Here is a 17,395-nt window from a genome sequence, read left to right as displayed (position 1 = left end):
CATAGGTAGAAGAAGAAATTTCTTGAGATCGGTCATTAGGCTGGTGGTCACAATGTATCAAGGGGGATGAGAATTCCAAAACTGATGTATTGGTAGGCCAAGTGTGTCAAATGAGCAAAATAGAATTATAAGAATTCAGAATAGGATTATAGCACTGGAAAGTATGACTAAGATGAAACAAATGAAGCTCAGTGTTTGTAGAGCAAAGAGAGGTAACAGTGACATGCTTATCGAAAATAGTAAAAGCAAGGGTCCGGAAATTTCAGGATCTGTGCTCTGCCATTGCAAGTGGACTTTTGGCCAGTGACTCTGGAAGTTTCCTTGTTCAAAATCACAGGAACAAGGACATTTCCATAGCCTGGATAGACAGCTTGAATCTGTAGGAGTGCTGCAAAACTTCATGCCATCTCTTTCCCCAGATATCTCAATCCCAATAATCAATGGGATAGATTTTGACTTTGTAAAACAATGAAATAGTGAAATGGGTGATAGCAAATTTGTAGCTTATGTTGTACCTCCCTCAATTTTTATTTCCATTTAAGTTAGTCCTCTTCCAGGTTACTTTCGCAGACATTTTACCTGCCAGCTGTAATGGCGGCTTTTCACGCTGTATCATTCCAAACCAGAGGGTGGTGGGAGTCTGGAACTCACTGCCTGAAAGGGTGGTTGAGTCAGAGACTCTTGTAACATTTAAGAAGTATTTAGATATTCATTTGTGTTGCCATAGCCTCCAGGGCTATGGGCCAATGCTGGAAAATGGGATTAGAGTAGTCAGATCTTTGTTGACCAGCATGGACACAATGGGCCGAATGGCCTCCTTCTGTGCTGTAATTGTCTATGAGTCTATGAGGCATTAACGAACCAGATGGTTTTTTACAACAATCCAGTAGTTTAATGGTCACCATTACTAATGCTAGCTTTTTATTCCAGTTTTATTTAATTAATTGAATTCAAATTCCCCAGCTGCCATTTGAATTAATGGGCGGAATTGCCCTGATTTGCACTAAGTGCAGTAGCGGGCAGGTAAAATGATGTTTTACCCACCAGCCGCAATGGTGGCTTTTCATGCTGTACCATCCCAAAACCACCACGTTAATTTTGCATTCCCAGGATACACGCCATTTCAATGGCGAGCAGGCTCCGATTCACCTACCATGCCGTCAGGTTGCTGCTTCATCACACCAGGCACCACATTTAAAATACAGCCGCGCTCAGTGCTTCCAGCCCAGGACTGTAACAAAGAAGACATGGCCCCAAAAGGCAAGGAGACTGCAGCCCTCAAGCAACTTTTGGACACCACGGGGGCCTGCTGTGATGTCCCCTACCCCGCTTTGACTGCAGGAGGGGCAGCTACATTACCACACCAGCTTGGTAGGAGATGGCAGTGGTGATCAGCGCCAATGTTGCCCAGAAGAGGTTGGCAATCCAGTGCAGATAGAGGATGAATGATCTCATCCGTGCAGCCAGGGGAATGGCAACTATCTCATCACGCTAAACTCACACATTCAAGCCCATCACACATTCACTGGTATCTCAATCTCTGCCAGCTCAAGGGACATCCCCACCCATTCTCACACACACACCCTCACATGTCCATCTGGCCTCATCTCCCCTGGAGACTGCCTCCTCAGCTCTCACCATCTTGAGGCCACTTGCACAGATTAACGTGTGCCCTCCCCCACACGCCCTGGGATACCCTCCCTCCCCAGTACAGCTCTCTTCCTGCAGCCTCTTCCCTTGCCTAGGCTACTTCTCATCCTTCCCCAAGAAAGACCTTGTCTTGCAGCCATTGAAAAGCCACCCACATATGGCTGATCTGGTATGTAGAGACCTACCCATAAGCCCCCTCTAAAAGTGATGTGGTGCTGTCTGTAAAGCCTGGCGCTGATGACTGCGAGTGCTGACCGAAACAAGATAGGCAAACAAACCTCGAAGTCCCGAGTGAAGTGCAGCCCACCAAGTGCATGCCTTATATATACTGTTGTAAAACATGTGGGAGTTTTTTCCCACCGATGTGAGTGGACGATCCAATGGGGTGGGGGGGTGGAGATGAGTCTGGCGGGCTAGCCTTTTAAATGATATGCTGATATATTACAATGAGGTTACCAACATCAGATGGCAGGGAAGACGGCCCGGAAGTGGAGCGGATAATCACAAACTGGTTTCACGATGTTGTGGAACCGAATTTTGGCTTTCTCGCCATATTGTCCGCTCACACCACTGAACATGCCCACGCCGGTGGGCACAGAAAATCCGGTCCGGCCAATATCTCCAGATCAGTTGTCCAGGCTTCTGGATTGCTAATCCAATAACATTATCACTATCTGATTGCACCCTTAGCATTTTCTGTTGCCAATGCTCATTTTAAACTTGGGCATAAAAATATATCTTCTACAATTGTGTCCAAGCAGTAAGCACATATTTATACTGAACAGTTGCCAGATGAGGAACATAAAATACACTGGGGCAGTGGCCTTCAGTCCACCAACATGTACTTGATATATTTGGATCAGATTATATACCATGTCAGTATAACTGTGAACTTGTCTGGATTAAAGACTTATTAAAAAGATGTTTTGCTGTACTTCATTTTTAATGGCTGACGTTACTGAGCTGGGGATGCTCCCAATCTCAATGCTTCAGTGTTGTACTCACCATTCACTCTTCATTTTGTTGTCCTGATTCCTTGTATGCTTCTAATTCAATTTTGCTTTGCCAGTTAGAATTAATAGAACCAGCCGCAATAATTTGTTATAATATGTTTATGGAACTAAGAGCAAAAAATCATTTCAGGCCTACTATAATACAATCCACGTCCTCACATTAAAATGAAGTTCCACATCTCCCATTACTTTTCAGTAAATTCTGAAGTACAGAACATGAGTTTTACTTTTTTTAGTTGATTCTTGTTTCTTACTCAATCCTTTCAGATATCTTAGTACCTGTAATATTTAAAAGGGAAGACAAGAAGTGTGTTCATTAAGAACAAAACTATCAAAAGATTCTGACTTACCTACATTAAAATTCTATGAAATTATGTTTTCGTCTCTTTCATGTTTTCTTTCAAAGTTTTCAACTATCATCAGAGTTGTCCACTGATAAACTCTTCCACAGTGAAGCATTGGCAAGAACTAAAGCCTGGGATCTCTAGCAACAGTTGCTAGACACAAAAACCATGTGATCAAAGCACTTGTAACCAGGCATAACTCAGAGGTCAATCATTAATTGTGGAAGTCAGCAAAGAAAAAATAATCCTCCCGCCTACCAAAATAAATCTACCTAATTCCTAGTAAGTGTTCATTAGATTCTATTTACATGCTTTCAGAAAAAAAATCATAACTTGAAATGTTTATGTTTCTCATTTCTCTCTCATAACTTTAACTTTTAACTCTCCGTTATTGAAAGACTTTCAAGTTTCCAAATCTATAAGTTTGGATTTTAACTCCCAGTCTTATGCGCCAGTAGGTCGGCAGGGAAGTGTCTGGCCCGTGAAGATTTTATCTCCTTGGCCTCATCTGCACGAGCCCAATAATGTTCCACCAGTGGGAAGTACTAGCAGGCCGGTGAGCGGGAGCAGAATTTCATGCCTTAAGAGGCTGTCGCCAAGGATATGGTTCTCCAGCTGTGAGATGTGCTTAGAAAGCGGAAGGTGGGGAACTTGAGAGGGCTTTGTGTTGGGGTAAGGAGAGGAAAGCAGACCCCACAAGGAAACAAAAAAATAAAAATGCCATAATTTCCTTAAGCCTCTTCTGCTAGGTTTTACTGACACGGCAGGCACTGCACACTTTCTGGTTAAAGTTGTGTTGAGGTCCCATTGTGTCAGAGGACTCTGATTGTAATATATTCACGAAGTGCAATCCCCTGCCTACAGCGGGCACCTTGGTGAGCAGGAGAGTGTCAAGAATGCAGCAGTTTGTAATCATAACCATCCATCTTCCCCATTCTCAATGGGTGGGCAGGGTTAAAATTGAGGCTATACAGTAGAAAATATCAAAAGCAATATTAGCAGGCAGATCAAAAACAGAATTACCTGGAAAAACTCGGCAGGTCAGGCAGATGTCTGCCTCACTCATATGACACTGCTCCGTTTTATGAGTTGTTAACCCAACTTAAAACAGACGTAGACAAGAACTTACATTCAAACAGTGTTCACTAGTTAATTATTGCCTCATCTTAGCTCATTTAGAAAGTCACTACACTCACCCAATTGTCGCATCCAGAGCTTTTGCCTCCATTTCTCTATCTGTTGATCATTCTTTACAGAAGGTGGACACCAAGCAGAAGAGCAAAGAGTAAGAGGGGAAAGAAATGGAATAATCGACACAAGACAAATAGCACCTGTTCCTTGTACACAGAGTGAACACACAGTGCCAGTATCTTACAGACAGTGTAATTGCAGATACAATGGGGTTGATTTTCAACTTATTGCACAAGTGCAAAGCAGGTGTTGCATACCAGCTGCCCATTATGGAAAATACATAATTTTCATTCCCATTTTAAATGTCAGTATTATATTGAAAAGTAAGCTGAAAATCTTAGATATAAGAGGGGACAGGTATCACCTTGACAGAAGGAGCTTCCTCATGTTGATGTCCATAAGCATACTAGAAAGAGGTGCAACAACTAACTTCTTAACCATTGACCCCAGCCCCACATCACCGCCCCCTCACTGCTCCACTTCAGCCAGTACCCAAAATGCTGCCTGCTCTCCCAATGGCTGCGTCTGCCCCTGGCACAGGTGATGGCGCTCTGATTCCTCAAGGGCATCGGCCAAAAGTATCTCACCAGTCAAAGCCAGGATCTGTGCAGCATACCTCTACCTCTGCTGTAGGGTTTCATCGCATAGGAGCAATATAAAACAGAAGAGCAAAGCTTTATTGTTGCATTAGAATGTGCACATGGGTGTTGGACAAAATGTTATATTGTTAAGTTTCCATGTTTAAGGAGAATCACATAATGCTTGTAACTTTGCAACACCCTTCCATGTTTCTTTGTTGCTTGGTAGCAAATAATTCTAGGGAATTATTAAATGCCTAAATTTGACTTGCATAAACAGTCTCACATTAACCGATCTAAATTACATTAATCTTTATACACCTAAATATTGTATCTTGAGTGAATAAGTTAATCTCCTTTTGCCCAATTGTCAAAGAAAAAGTTAGACAATGAAATAACAAGTTAACATTTCTTCATTAACACTTCTGATAACACAGTTAACAGCATTGTAATACTAAACACCAGAAGCATGCAGAATACTTAAGCAGGTATAATGAATGGAATGAATACATTAAAGATTATAAAATTTAGTTCAGGTGTATCATGGTAACTCACCATCTGCTGGGATTTACTCAGTATTAAGTGATGCCAAGTTCAATGTCCAAGATTGTCATAAAGTTGAAGAAATTAGTTGAGTAGAATCCTTGTAAAGTTGACAAGTAAGTAGCTTTGAATGAAGCGTCTACGGGGTATATTAGAAATCTAGTTAGTTCATCTTACATTGATAAGCTTGCAGATTTAATTGGACTTTTGAATCATATAGAGTCATTTCCTTCCGGTTGGCCTGAAGCTGGGGGGCACGGGGGTGGGTGGGGGCTGTTGTGGATGGGGGTCAATGGATAAGAAGTTAGTTGTTGCATCTCTTTCTGGTATGCTTCTATTGGCCTCCTAGGACATCAGCATGAGGAATCCCTCATATCCCTGATATCTGTTCCCTCTTATGCCAAAGATTGAGCCACCGCCAATTCATGCCTGCATAAGCATCAATGAAAATCTGAAAGGGCTTGTTGCCATCAAGCAACAAAGAAACATGGAAGAGTGTTGCAAAGTAATAAGGATTATGTGATTCTCCTTAAACATGGAAACTTAACAATATAACATTTTGTCCAACACCCATGTGCATATTCTTATACAGCAATAAGGCTTTGCTCTTCTGTTTTATATTCCACGTAGAGGTATGCTGCACAGATCCTGGCTCTGACTGTTGTGATGCTTTTGGTCGATGACCTTGAGGAATCAGAGCACCATCACCTGTGCAAGGGCAGACTCAGCCATTGGGAGAGGAGCAGCGTTTTGGGTACTGGCTACTGGCTGAAGCGTTGGGGGGTGGGGAGTGGGCGGGGGGGGGTGGGGTAGGTGGGTGGGTGAGGGGTTGGTTGTGGAGCAGTGGATAAGAAGTGGATGATTAAGGGTTCCTTAACATAAGAATGAATAAGAAGTGAAAGCACTGCGGGTGGAGCTCCTACTTCCATGTTCTCTTTAGACATAATCGCTCATGGACTAGCTCCTAACTCCCACTGCTCTGCTGGAAAGCAGCTTGGTGCAGATCAGCGACACGCTGTAAGGCTAAGGTTAAGGCTAAGGCTTACATTAAGCTTAACCTATTTAAGGCATCCTATTTAACGCATCAGACACGTTGGCATCTAGAGTCTGTACGACTGTGGGTCAAGACCTGAAGTGATTCATTTGGTTGTCGCTAATGATGTTCTATGAAGTTGACCAAGGTATCCACGGAAAAAGAAATCGCTGCAATGGCCTGTGACATGAACCAACTCATGCCTGAGCTGGACTCCTCCCTTCTCTTAGTAATAGTGGACAATGTATGTGGAAGGTTTTCTGCTGCCACTCAATGATTATCTGTTTCATTGACAGCCTCTGGAGTACAGCATCTGTGCCCTCTGACAGAGACTCTCCACAGCAGCTCTTGCCACCACTGTCTGCTCTTAGTCACTTGTAAACTGTGAGCCATCAGGTGAAATTCCAAATATCTGGCAAACTAGACCCACTGAAGGGCCAGTGGTGGTGGAATCAGCTCCTCTGAGGGTTCACCAGGAAATACACTGAATGTTGCTTTATGAAAACCCTGGCAGAGAGGAAACATATGAAATCGTAATGACGAGGTAAGAATATTTTAATGTAGCATTAGGGAGATAATCATATTTCACTCTCTGCTGAAATCAAGGGCTGCATTTTCCAAGGGACTGTTTGCCCCTCCTGGAAGGAAAGTCAGCCAGAATCTGACACGCACCAAGGAAGGCTGCCCTGCAGCCAAACCACACTGCCCTGTGCCTTGCACCTTTGTGGCAGCTCCATCAGTCCCGGCACTGCCAGAGCTCAGTAGTGACCATTGCTGGGACTGCAAGAAGAAGACCAAAGAGAATCATGGCTGCTCCAGATAGGTAAATCCTGGAGTTTTTGGGCAGGGAGTGATCCTCAAGCCCAGGGAGGGGGGATCAAGGGGTGAGGGGCTGTGTTTTGTAGGGCAGCGGATGAGGAAGGGGGGTGCATCTGATGCATGCAGGGTACTCCCGCCCTAACTAAAGTGCCCCCCTTCCTTCCTGCCTTTTCTCATGCAGGCCTTAAAAAACTGCCTGCAAACTCCCACTCCACTGTCCGCGTCAACCGTATTTTGGCATGGGCAACGTATTGTTTGGATCAATGGGCTTGGAAACAAGCTTAATTGACCTTTAATTATTTATTTAAATATGGCAGGTGGGCTGTCAATTTCAGGTATCGGAAGCTGGTGGGCAGGAAGCTGGTGGGCTAGCACCTGACGTATTTTGCATGTCTCCTCTTCCTTCTGCAGTGGCAGGTAAAATACAGCCCCAAGTCAGCATGAGTGAGTGTTGCATTACATCCGGGTGGCTGAGATGGTCAGGATGTTAAAATGTCACGCATCTTCAAAGCTTCCTTCTCTGCAACTGTCAACTGTGAAATCTGTGGACGATCACTTCTGGTCTTCTCCCTCTCCCTTTTGTTTCAAGCTGTCTTCTCCCACACATCTGATGGCAAGTGTTTGTCTGATGGATTCCTTGGCCAGGATCTTAAGGCCCCTCCCACCCAGCGTGATATTATGGTCCCACTGAACTGAATGGAGATTTAAATGCCTTACTGCATCTGTCAGGGGGTAGGGGGGAAGGCTGGGGCTGTAGGGAACATGCCATGGCAAGTCCATAAAATCCTGGCTCTTATGTTTCTTTCTCCGGTTTCACTCCTATCTCCCCTCTTGCCTCTCTGAGCTCAGCGTGTTCATGAGCACTGCCTCAACCTTATTCACACTAAATTCCTTACCACCCAAATTCCCTTCTTGGTTTCTATATTAGCTAGCATTGTTAACAGCTTACTCTTCTCAGGTTCTGTCCTTCATTCCTTCAAATCTTCTATCACCACCCCCTCCTCAAAAAAAACAATATCTGAGGCCCCCATTCTTGCAAGCTATTTTCCCACCTTCGATCTTTCTTTTCTCTCCAAAGTCCTTGAACATATAGTTGCCTTCCCAATTCGTGCAGATCTTTCCCAGAACTCCATGTTTGAATCCCTCTAATCAGGTTTCCAAGCATGCCACGGAATTGAAACAGCTCTTACCAAAGACATAAATGACATCATATGTGACTGTGACTCCCCAAAGCCTGTCTACCATCTACAAGACACAAGTCAAGACTCGGATGGAATACTCTCCACTTGTATGGATGAGTGCAGCTCCAACAACACCCAAGAGCTTGACACCATCCAGGACAAAGCAGCCCACTTGATTGGCACCCCATCCACAATCATTACTCCCTCCAACACTGACGCACAATGGCAGCAGTGTGTTCCATCCAAAAGATGCACTGCAGGAACTCACCAAGCCTCCTTAGACAGCTCTTTCCAAACCCACAACCACTACCATCTAAAAGGACAAGTACAGCAGACACATGGGTACACCACCACCTGGAAATTCCCCCCAAGTCACTCACCATCCTGACTTGGAAATTTATCACTATTCCTTTACTGTTGCTGGGTCAAAATCCTGGAACTCCCTCCCTAACAGCACTGTGGCAGCTCACCACCACCTTCTCAAGGGCAGTTAGGGTTTGGCAATAAATGCTGGCCTAACCACATCCCATGAATGAATAAAAAAACCTTTTTATGTGGCTTATGTCATATATTATTTTTGGATGAACGATTACATCAAAAGTGCTATATAAATACAAGCTGTCGTGGTTGTATGCAGTGCATTTGATGAGGATGACTATAGGGAAGAAGCATTAATTTTCATAAGGATGACAGTGAGTGGTAATGGTTCATGGATAGATGAGAGGTTGTGCACAGAAAGAGAACCATGGATTTGCTTACAAGGTAAATGGTTATGAGGAACTATGATTAAGCTTGACAAGTTGCGGGGGTTCAGGGGTGATGTGTACAACAGGATGTGGATGAATGCGCAACTATACTCACCTTTCCTCATCTGATTAGGTCATTAAAGTGTTTTTTGTACTGAATCCAAAAGTGTGGTACAATGCTTCTGCTGCTGACCTCCTCTGTCATCTCCAGCCATGCCTACTTTGTTTTGCAGCAACGTTCTTCCTTCCATTTCTGGATAAGAGAATCCTTCTCCCACTCCTTACTGGATCCAACAGTGCGTCAAACAATGTATCATTAAGTCAAGGAGCAGTCCTTGACTGTCCTGAATCCATAATGAAATTTCTCTTTGTGAAAAATCCTAACTCCTCCAAACTGTATCTTAACCAAATTGGATTGGTCCTTTAAATACTAGTTGAGAGATCACATCATACAAGTCTGCACCAGACCATTGCCAAACATTCAATATCAAACCCATAAGTTTTATTACAATAAGGTGTCTCTGCTAAAATACCACAGACTGATGCACTGAAATTTCTTCTGGGTTTTGTAAATAATCCTGCACTGATTTCATCTCCCACCCGCAATGCCCCCACCATCCCCCCTCTTCCAAATGCACCTCAGAGTTATTATTGGGATCTTTGATTCACACAGGAACATTTTTAGGATTCAACATTGGCTAAGCCTTTGAAATCACTCCTATGCTGGCTCTACTCATATCGCTTACAACACTCCCTAAATGTTAGAACATTTTATATCTTGACACTCACCAATGTTTTGCAGTCACTCTTTCTTGGTCTGTTTATTTTGTTCAACTGCTGACTAGAGGCAACCTGGGTACAGGTATTTCATGTAGTCTCCATCTGCTGTGACATCATAAAGTTCAGTGCTAGTGACATCATGGGTGAGAAGCAATGGCCACAACCCCCATCATAAGGTTACTGTGCTGGTAAAAAATAAATAAGATAATAAGGGAGGCTGAGAAACAGCATTAAGTATATAAATCCTGGCTCAGTTGGTGGTACTTTTAGCTCTGAGTCAAAAGATTGTGAATTCAAGCTGCACTTCAGAGACTTGAGCACATGATATCAGAAGATATTCAAGACAATCCCATACTATCAGAAATGTTTTTCAGATGAGACAGTAAGCTGTCTGCCCTCTCAGGTAGATCTAAATGATCTCTTGGCATCATTTGAACAGAAGCAGGGGGATTCTCCCAATGCCTTGGTCAACATTTATTTCTCAGTTAACACCACTGAAACAGTATATTTAGTCATTTCTTTCTTTGCTGCTTGTGGGACCTTGCTTTGTACAAATTGAAAGCTAGGATTCCCTATACCCCAGTGACTACACTTCTAATGTATTTAATTGGCTGCAAGACACTTTAAGATGTCAAGATCATGAAATATGCTATGTAAGTAAAAGTATTGTCTTTCTTACTTCAAGACTTGAGCACAAAACCTAAGCTGATACTTCAGCACCGTACAGAGGGAATGCTGCATTGTTGGAAGTGGCAAACATTAGATAACACTATAAAATGAGTCTCCAGCTGCCTATTCTTGTGAATCAGTTGGACCTGAAATATTTCTAACCTTTCTCCTTCCTCCAGAAATTTTGGGGATGTTGTCTCAAAAATGTCTTGCCGTTTTTGTTGTTCAACTCTAGTTGCCATTAGGTGATGGTAGATTTTTCTCCAGAACCGCTGCATTTCATGTGCTGATGGAGCATCCACAATGATGTTAGGTAAGGAATCTCAGGATATCAACCTAGCATTGCTAAAGAAACAATGATATTTGTCCAAATCAACGTGGTATGTACATTGGAGTGGAACTTTGAGTGATGTCAATCCTATGACATTGCTGATCTCATCTTTCTGAACAGTAGAAATTACAGGACAAGGATTTGTAGTTAAAATAAGCTTAGTGAGTTGGTGCAAAGCATCCTAGAGATGCTACAAACACAAACATATTCTAATGGCGGAAATTGAATTCAGTGGCAAGAGCGTTGATGAAGCAAATTACTCTGTACTGGGTGGTGTTGAACTTCTTGAGCATTGCCAGCTGCTTCTATTCAAGTGAGTGCAAAGCGTTCAACCTCACCCCTGATTTGAATCTTGTTGATAGTAGAGAGGTATTACAAGGGAGGTGTGTCAGCCATTCATTGCAGAAAGCCCATCTCTGCCCTGCTCTTCTTGTTGTTAAGTCTAGTCCAGTTCCCTTTGTGGTAAATGGTGATTCCTAGAATGTTGATGATGCCATTGGAGATCAGGAGCAGGCTGCTGGTTTTGTGTCACAATTATTATCTGCAACTTTTTAGCTCAAGCCTGGATGTTATCCAGGTGCCACTGCAGGTTGACATGAGAAGTTCTATTATGGAAGAAGTTGCAATTGGAGCTAAACACTATAGATTTCTCAAGAGAAAAGTTAAATTACTGACATTACCCTTCTAGATTTCATATTGAAATGGGATTCATCTCCTGGTTTGATTGTGATGGAGTAAGAGATTTGCTGGGCCACATGGTTACAATTCGTACTGGTATACAATTCTGCAGCTGTTGATGACCCACGAGCTTCATGGGTGCCCAATATTGGGATGCTAGATCTGGCATGAGGTTTTCTTTCACACCCTTGTACTTTAATAGATGGCAATGAAGATATGTTGGATGGATGATCAACAGTCTCATGTAAAACAGAAAGATGCTGGAATGCACTGCTACACTTTTAATTTATATAATGCAGTATCAGTTCAAACAAAAAAAATCACAGGAGTGAAGACATTTTGACCAAGTTGCAAAAGATAAACACTAGAATCAAATGTACTGATTCTGAACCACAAAATGGAAAGTTAAGTACTAAACAGCAAAATGAGCGAGGGTATATTTTTGGGCTGCCATGGCTAGTGGCTCAGGACCTGAATGCCTGATTAGTTTCCATCAAATAGGTTGCTGTTCCGTCAGAAAAAATTTCTACAAGGAAAACAACACCAAGACATTGTTGCGAATGACAGGATAAAGGAAGTGTTGAAGATGAGAGAAGTGGGGAAAAATCCTATGGGTGGAATCATCCCAGATTTGCACATAGTGCAGTAGTGGGTGGGAAAAAAGTTGTTTTACCCACCGGCTGCAATGGCGGATTTTCACGCCGTATGATCCCATTCCAGCCTCATTAATTATGCAGCCAAAGGAAACACGCCGTCTCGCTGGAAGGCAGCCTCCAATTTGCCTGCCATTCCGTTACCTTGGTTCTTCCTAACGCAGGCCACCATATTTAAACTGTAGCCACACACACACTTCTCAATGCTTGCAGCCCAGGACTGCTCCAGCGAAGACATGGCCCCAAGTGCCAAGAGTGCAGCCAGCTCCCCCCAATTCAGTGACGGATCCTGGGACATTTCTGGATGCTGTGGAAGCCTGCTGTGATGTTCTTTACCCATGCTCTGGCCACAGGAGGCCCATCAGTCTCACCACTGGTTTAGGAGATGGTGGCAGAGGTGGTCAATGCCAATGCTGCACACGAGAGATCGGCCATCCAGTGCAGAAAACAGATTAATGATCTCACCGATGCTGCCAGGGTAAGGCAAGCATCTTACCACTCTAAACTCACACACTCAACAAGGCCATCACACATTCACTGGCATCTCACTCACTGCCAGCTCAAAGGACATCACCACGCACTCTCTCACACACCCTCACATCTCCATCTGGCCCCATTTCCTCTGGAGACTGCCTCCTCAGCCCTCACTACCTTGAGGCCACTTGCACAAAACAACAAATGCCCCCCCACACACATCCTAGAATACCCCCTTCCCAAGTACAGCCCTCATCCTGCAGCCTCATCCCTTGCCTGAGGCCACTTCTACCCAATCCCCAAGCAAGCCATAGCACTGCAGCCACTGAAAAGATACCCCTGCCTTACAGCTGCTCTGGTAGGTAGAGACTTGCCCGTGGGCCCCCTTAAAAGTGCTGTGGTGCTGCCTGCAAAGCCTGGCACTGATGACTGCGAGTGCTGCTCAAAGCAAGGTAGGCAAACAAACCTTGAAGTCCTGAGTGAAGTACAGGTCGCCAGGTGAATGTTGCTTACGTACAATTGTGAAACACGTTAGCATGATTCCCAGATGATCTAGCGTGGGGGGATGATTCCGGCTAGCAGGGCTTATAATGAGATGCTAAAGTATTGAAATTAGGCTCCCGACATGCAGCAACAGGAAACATGGCCCACCACTGATGGGCGGAGTGGATGATTGCAAACTGGTTTAACTATGTTGTTAAACCGATTTTTGGCCTTCTTGCTATATTTCCCCCCCACCTACCATGCCGCCTATTGCCAACGGGGCCAGAAAATTCCAGCCTGTGACTTTGAAAAGTAAGACTTCTGACGAGGCACTGGGATAAATCTTCACATTCACCACATTTTATTCTAGCAGAGTGACTCAACTGTTTATTATTAAACCTACATGATTTTCCTTCCAAAGTAATGCATGGAGTGAAAATTGAACACGTTTATGATGAACAGAAGATCTGCTCTGTCAGATTAGAGTTTCTGGTGAAGGTTAAAATTTACCTCATTGTTCCAATAATTTTTTTTCTTGCCTAATTTTACAAAACTTGCTACTTAAGTGGCTGTCATATGGATTTTCAAATGTTCACTTGCATAGAAAAAAAGTTATTACCTGACCCCATGATGTGATATTGAATATTGTAATAGGCATACAAGTTCCTTAGAGAAAATTACATCATATAATAAGTTAATTATCTGGTCATCCATCTTATTGTTACCTGCAGGATCTTGCACTGCGCAAATTGGCTTCACATTCACTCACATTAAGAGAGCAGCAACTGCATTTCAAAAGTAGTATGTATGACACCTGTACGTAGCTGATTTATAAACTGCTGGTTGGATCATGGACCAAATCTTATAAGTTAAATGATACCTGCAGCATCACCTAAATCTACCCTAAGAAAACAAGTCCAGGAAGGAAAACAGAAGAGAACCACAAAAGAAGAATGAAATGCAGCAAAATAGAAACAAAGGGGTGAGTAAAAAGGCGAGTCAAAGACAAAGAGAAGAACAACAATATGAAAAAGGCAAAATATATCTTCTAAATTACTGTGAGCAACACCACATCCATTTACTTATGGTCTACAAAACTATACATACTTTCTTTTCCTATATTTTTGCCACACATCTGTGCCAACTATTTCTGTTACAGATTCCCATGTCCACATGGAAATTGACAATGGCGAATTTTCATAATGTACCTTCCTGCCAGCATCTGTGCTATAGCATCTCAATTTTACACTTTCCTGCTCCTCACTCCGTGCTGTGGAGAAACATCTTTCCTCCAAATAACTGCTTATTTGATTCCCAAATTGCCTTAAGTTTTATAGTTTAACTACAAATAATATTTGTATTTATAGACACACTTTTCATGTCTTCAGGATCTTTCAAAACATTTCACTGCTTATGAAATACAAATAATAATAATCATAACAGCCTAGATTTTAATGTCAAAATAATGATGAGGCTAATGGTGGACGGTATTATTTATGCGCAAATACTACAACTTCAGACAAGGGGCATATCCGTATGTATCAAGTCCTCCAGTTATTTGTCAAAATAGTTTTCAGTGAATCAAAACATTCCTCTATGCAGTATTTTTGAATTGTCCTTTCAAAGCTATATAATCAACTTCCTTCTCTTCATACCTCTTGACCCAAACATGTATTTGACAGCATAGTTGGAATGAAGAGTGCTAATTTCATTACATGTACTCGTTGCAGACATTCCAAATTGCCATGCTCCTTGTTAGTATTAAGTAGATTACCAGGAGCCACTGACAGTCTAATTTTACAAAACTTGCTACTTAAGTGGCTGTCATATGGATTTTCAAATGTTCACTTGCATAGAAAAAAAGTTATTACCTGACCCCATGATGTGATATTGAATATTGTAACAGGCATACAAGTTCCTTAGAGAAAATTACATCATATAATAAGTTAATTATCTGGTCATCCATCTTATTGTTACTTGCAGGATCTTGCATTGTGCAAATTGGCTTCACATTCACTCACATTAAGAGAGCAGCAACTGCCATTCAAAAGTAATATGTGTGACAGCTGTATGTAGCTCATTTATAAACTGCTGTAAAAAAATAAGTTTCCATTGACTGTGACACATTGTAATCCCATAGCTAGATTTGTTACAATTGGGTTGTAGGTGAAGATGGGACAGAGAAGTACCAACACATTTGAATTAAGTAGATCACTGTATCCTTTAAACTGGTGGACAGAGGAATGCCATATGGTTTGATCATCATTTCAGTTTGTGAATGGTGGTATTTTTTATACATTATACAAGATGAGACGTAGGTTCATACTCCGAAGAGCTTAATGCTAGAAATGTTTTTTCGATATACACCTTAGACATCATTCCAATTTGAGTTTTTATAGGTCAATTTTCTCAAGAATTTCACAGCAATTGATGCTAGGGAACTTTACGCTCTATGAACTAGAAGCTTATGGTAATCAATCTTTGCCAACTTGCATGACTCTGAAGATTAACTTGTAGTAATCAGTTTACTGAATTAAACGTAGTTTTGTGCTATGCTGCATTGTCCCTGAAAATAAGCAGATATTGCACATGACTGAAGATCTTTTCATGCTAAAGCAACTAACAATAATATCAACTAAATGAAAATATGGGCCTGGACTTTCATCCTCAAGGTGGATAGCAGGATTCAGAAAAATTCCCAGCTCAGCCCGCCTACCCCAGGAGAAGGTGCCTGAAAGGACGGAGTTTTCATTTTTGGGGTGTGGGTGAGGAGGGTTTGGCGGGGGGGTGGTGCGGACAGGACTCTGGCCAGCTGACCCAGGAAAAAGTTCAGCCACAGGGGCTGCCAGGTGTGGAGGAAAGCTGTTTGAAAGGTCCACCTCACTGCTGTGCAACTTCATATTTAAGACAAAAGACAAAAACAAAAGGGCATCCAGCCCCCACCCCCTACATATTCCCATGCCCTATCCATGCCAACTCATGCCCCCCCACCCACCCTTAAGGCCCCTCATGCCTCCCCACACCAAGGTATACCCCCCAAACAGCCCGATGGCTCCATATGCCAAGTTATGGCGCTTCCATGCCCATTCACCCACTAAAGTTGTATAAAACCAATGAGCCCTATAGTGACAGTGTTATGTGTTAAAAAAAAGATTTTAAAAAAGCTATTCATTGATAACTTTCCAATTTCTTTAAAAAGACTTATTTTTACTACACCCAATAGAAGTGTTAATCATCCAGGCCCTTTAAATTTTCAATAGCTGAAACTGCAAGCACTTGAAGCCTCTATCTTGTATAAACATTGTGAACCTGACAGCATAGATCAGCTAGCCAGCGCTGTCAATCAAGCAATGTTTTCTCTGGGGCTCAGGTGTTTTAGTGCCCTAGTGGATGTCTGGGGTCTCAGCCAAGGATATATAATGTGGCTTGGCTGAGAGCCCAGAAATCCATTAGCCTGTTGAAATACAGAGGACTAGAACAAGCCTATCCCTGCAATTGAGCCAGCCAGGTTGGGACCATAGGGTGCAGGTTTTTGACCTAAACCAACTGCAGCCTTAGAAGGCACTTCTGAAAATCAGAAACTCTGGGAATGGGTTCTAGAATCATGGAATCGTGCCCCAGCCGCCATTCTTAACGGGCTCCTGAGCCATCGTGACTTGGTGAAAACCCAGGCCATGAAGCACAAACCAATTTGGTAAAAACTACAGAGCATGATATAAAATTGCAGTGCCTCAGAGACTGATATCATGGGTCTGCAACCTGGGCAATCTCAAATGTTTCTATTTCTGACAAAAGCAAATAGTGGTTTTAGTTAGGCTTCAAAAACACAAAAGTCACAATCAACAATTCAAATAAATATAAAATATGACAAAAATAATTTAAAACAAGTACTGCCTGAATTTATTTTAAAGTGGCATGAGCAAAACCTACATAATTATGACAGACTTCCTTCTGTGTCATTGCGTATTTTGCAAACTATTTACCACTGACATACTATGTCTGCGTTCTAGACTGTGTGGGGGGGGGGGGGGAGTGGTGCCCTATCAGGGGAATACAACATAGTAGCCAGAGCAGTGGCACCATGGCTGTCTCTGTTCAGCAGGGAGGGAGTCAAAGCACAGAAGAGCTATTGTCATAGGGGACTCTATAGTCAGGGGCTCAGATAGGCGCTTCTGTGGTCGTGAAAGAGACACCAGGATGGTATGTTGCCTCCCTGGTGCCAGGGTCCA

Source organism: Carcharodon carcharias, chromosome 10, assembly GCF_017639515.1.
Source record: "Carcharodon carcharias isolate sCarCar2 chromosome 10, sCarCar2.pri, whole genome shotgun sequence".
NCBI classification, from domain to species: domain Eukaryota; kingdom Metazoa; phylum Chordata; class Chondrichthyes; order Lamniformes; family Lamnidae; genus Carcharodon; species Carcharodon carcharias.
This window is presented reverse-complemented; position numbering follows the sequence as displayed.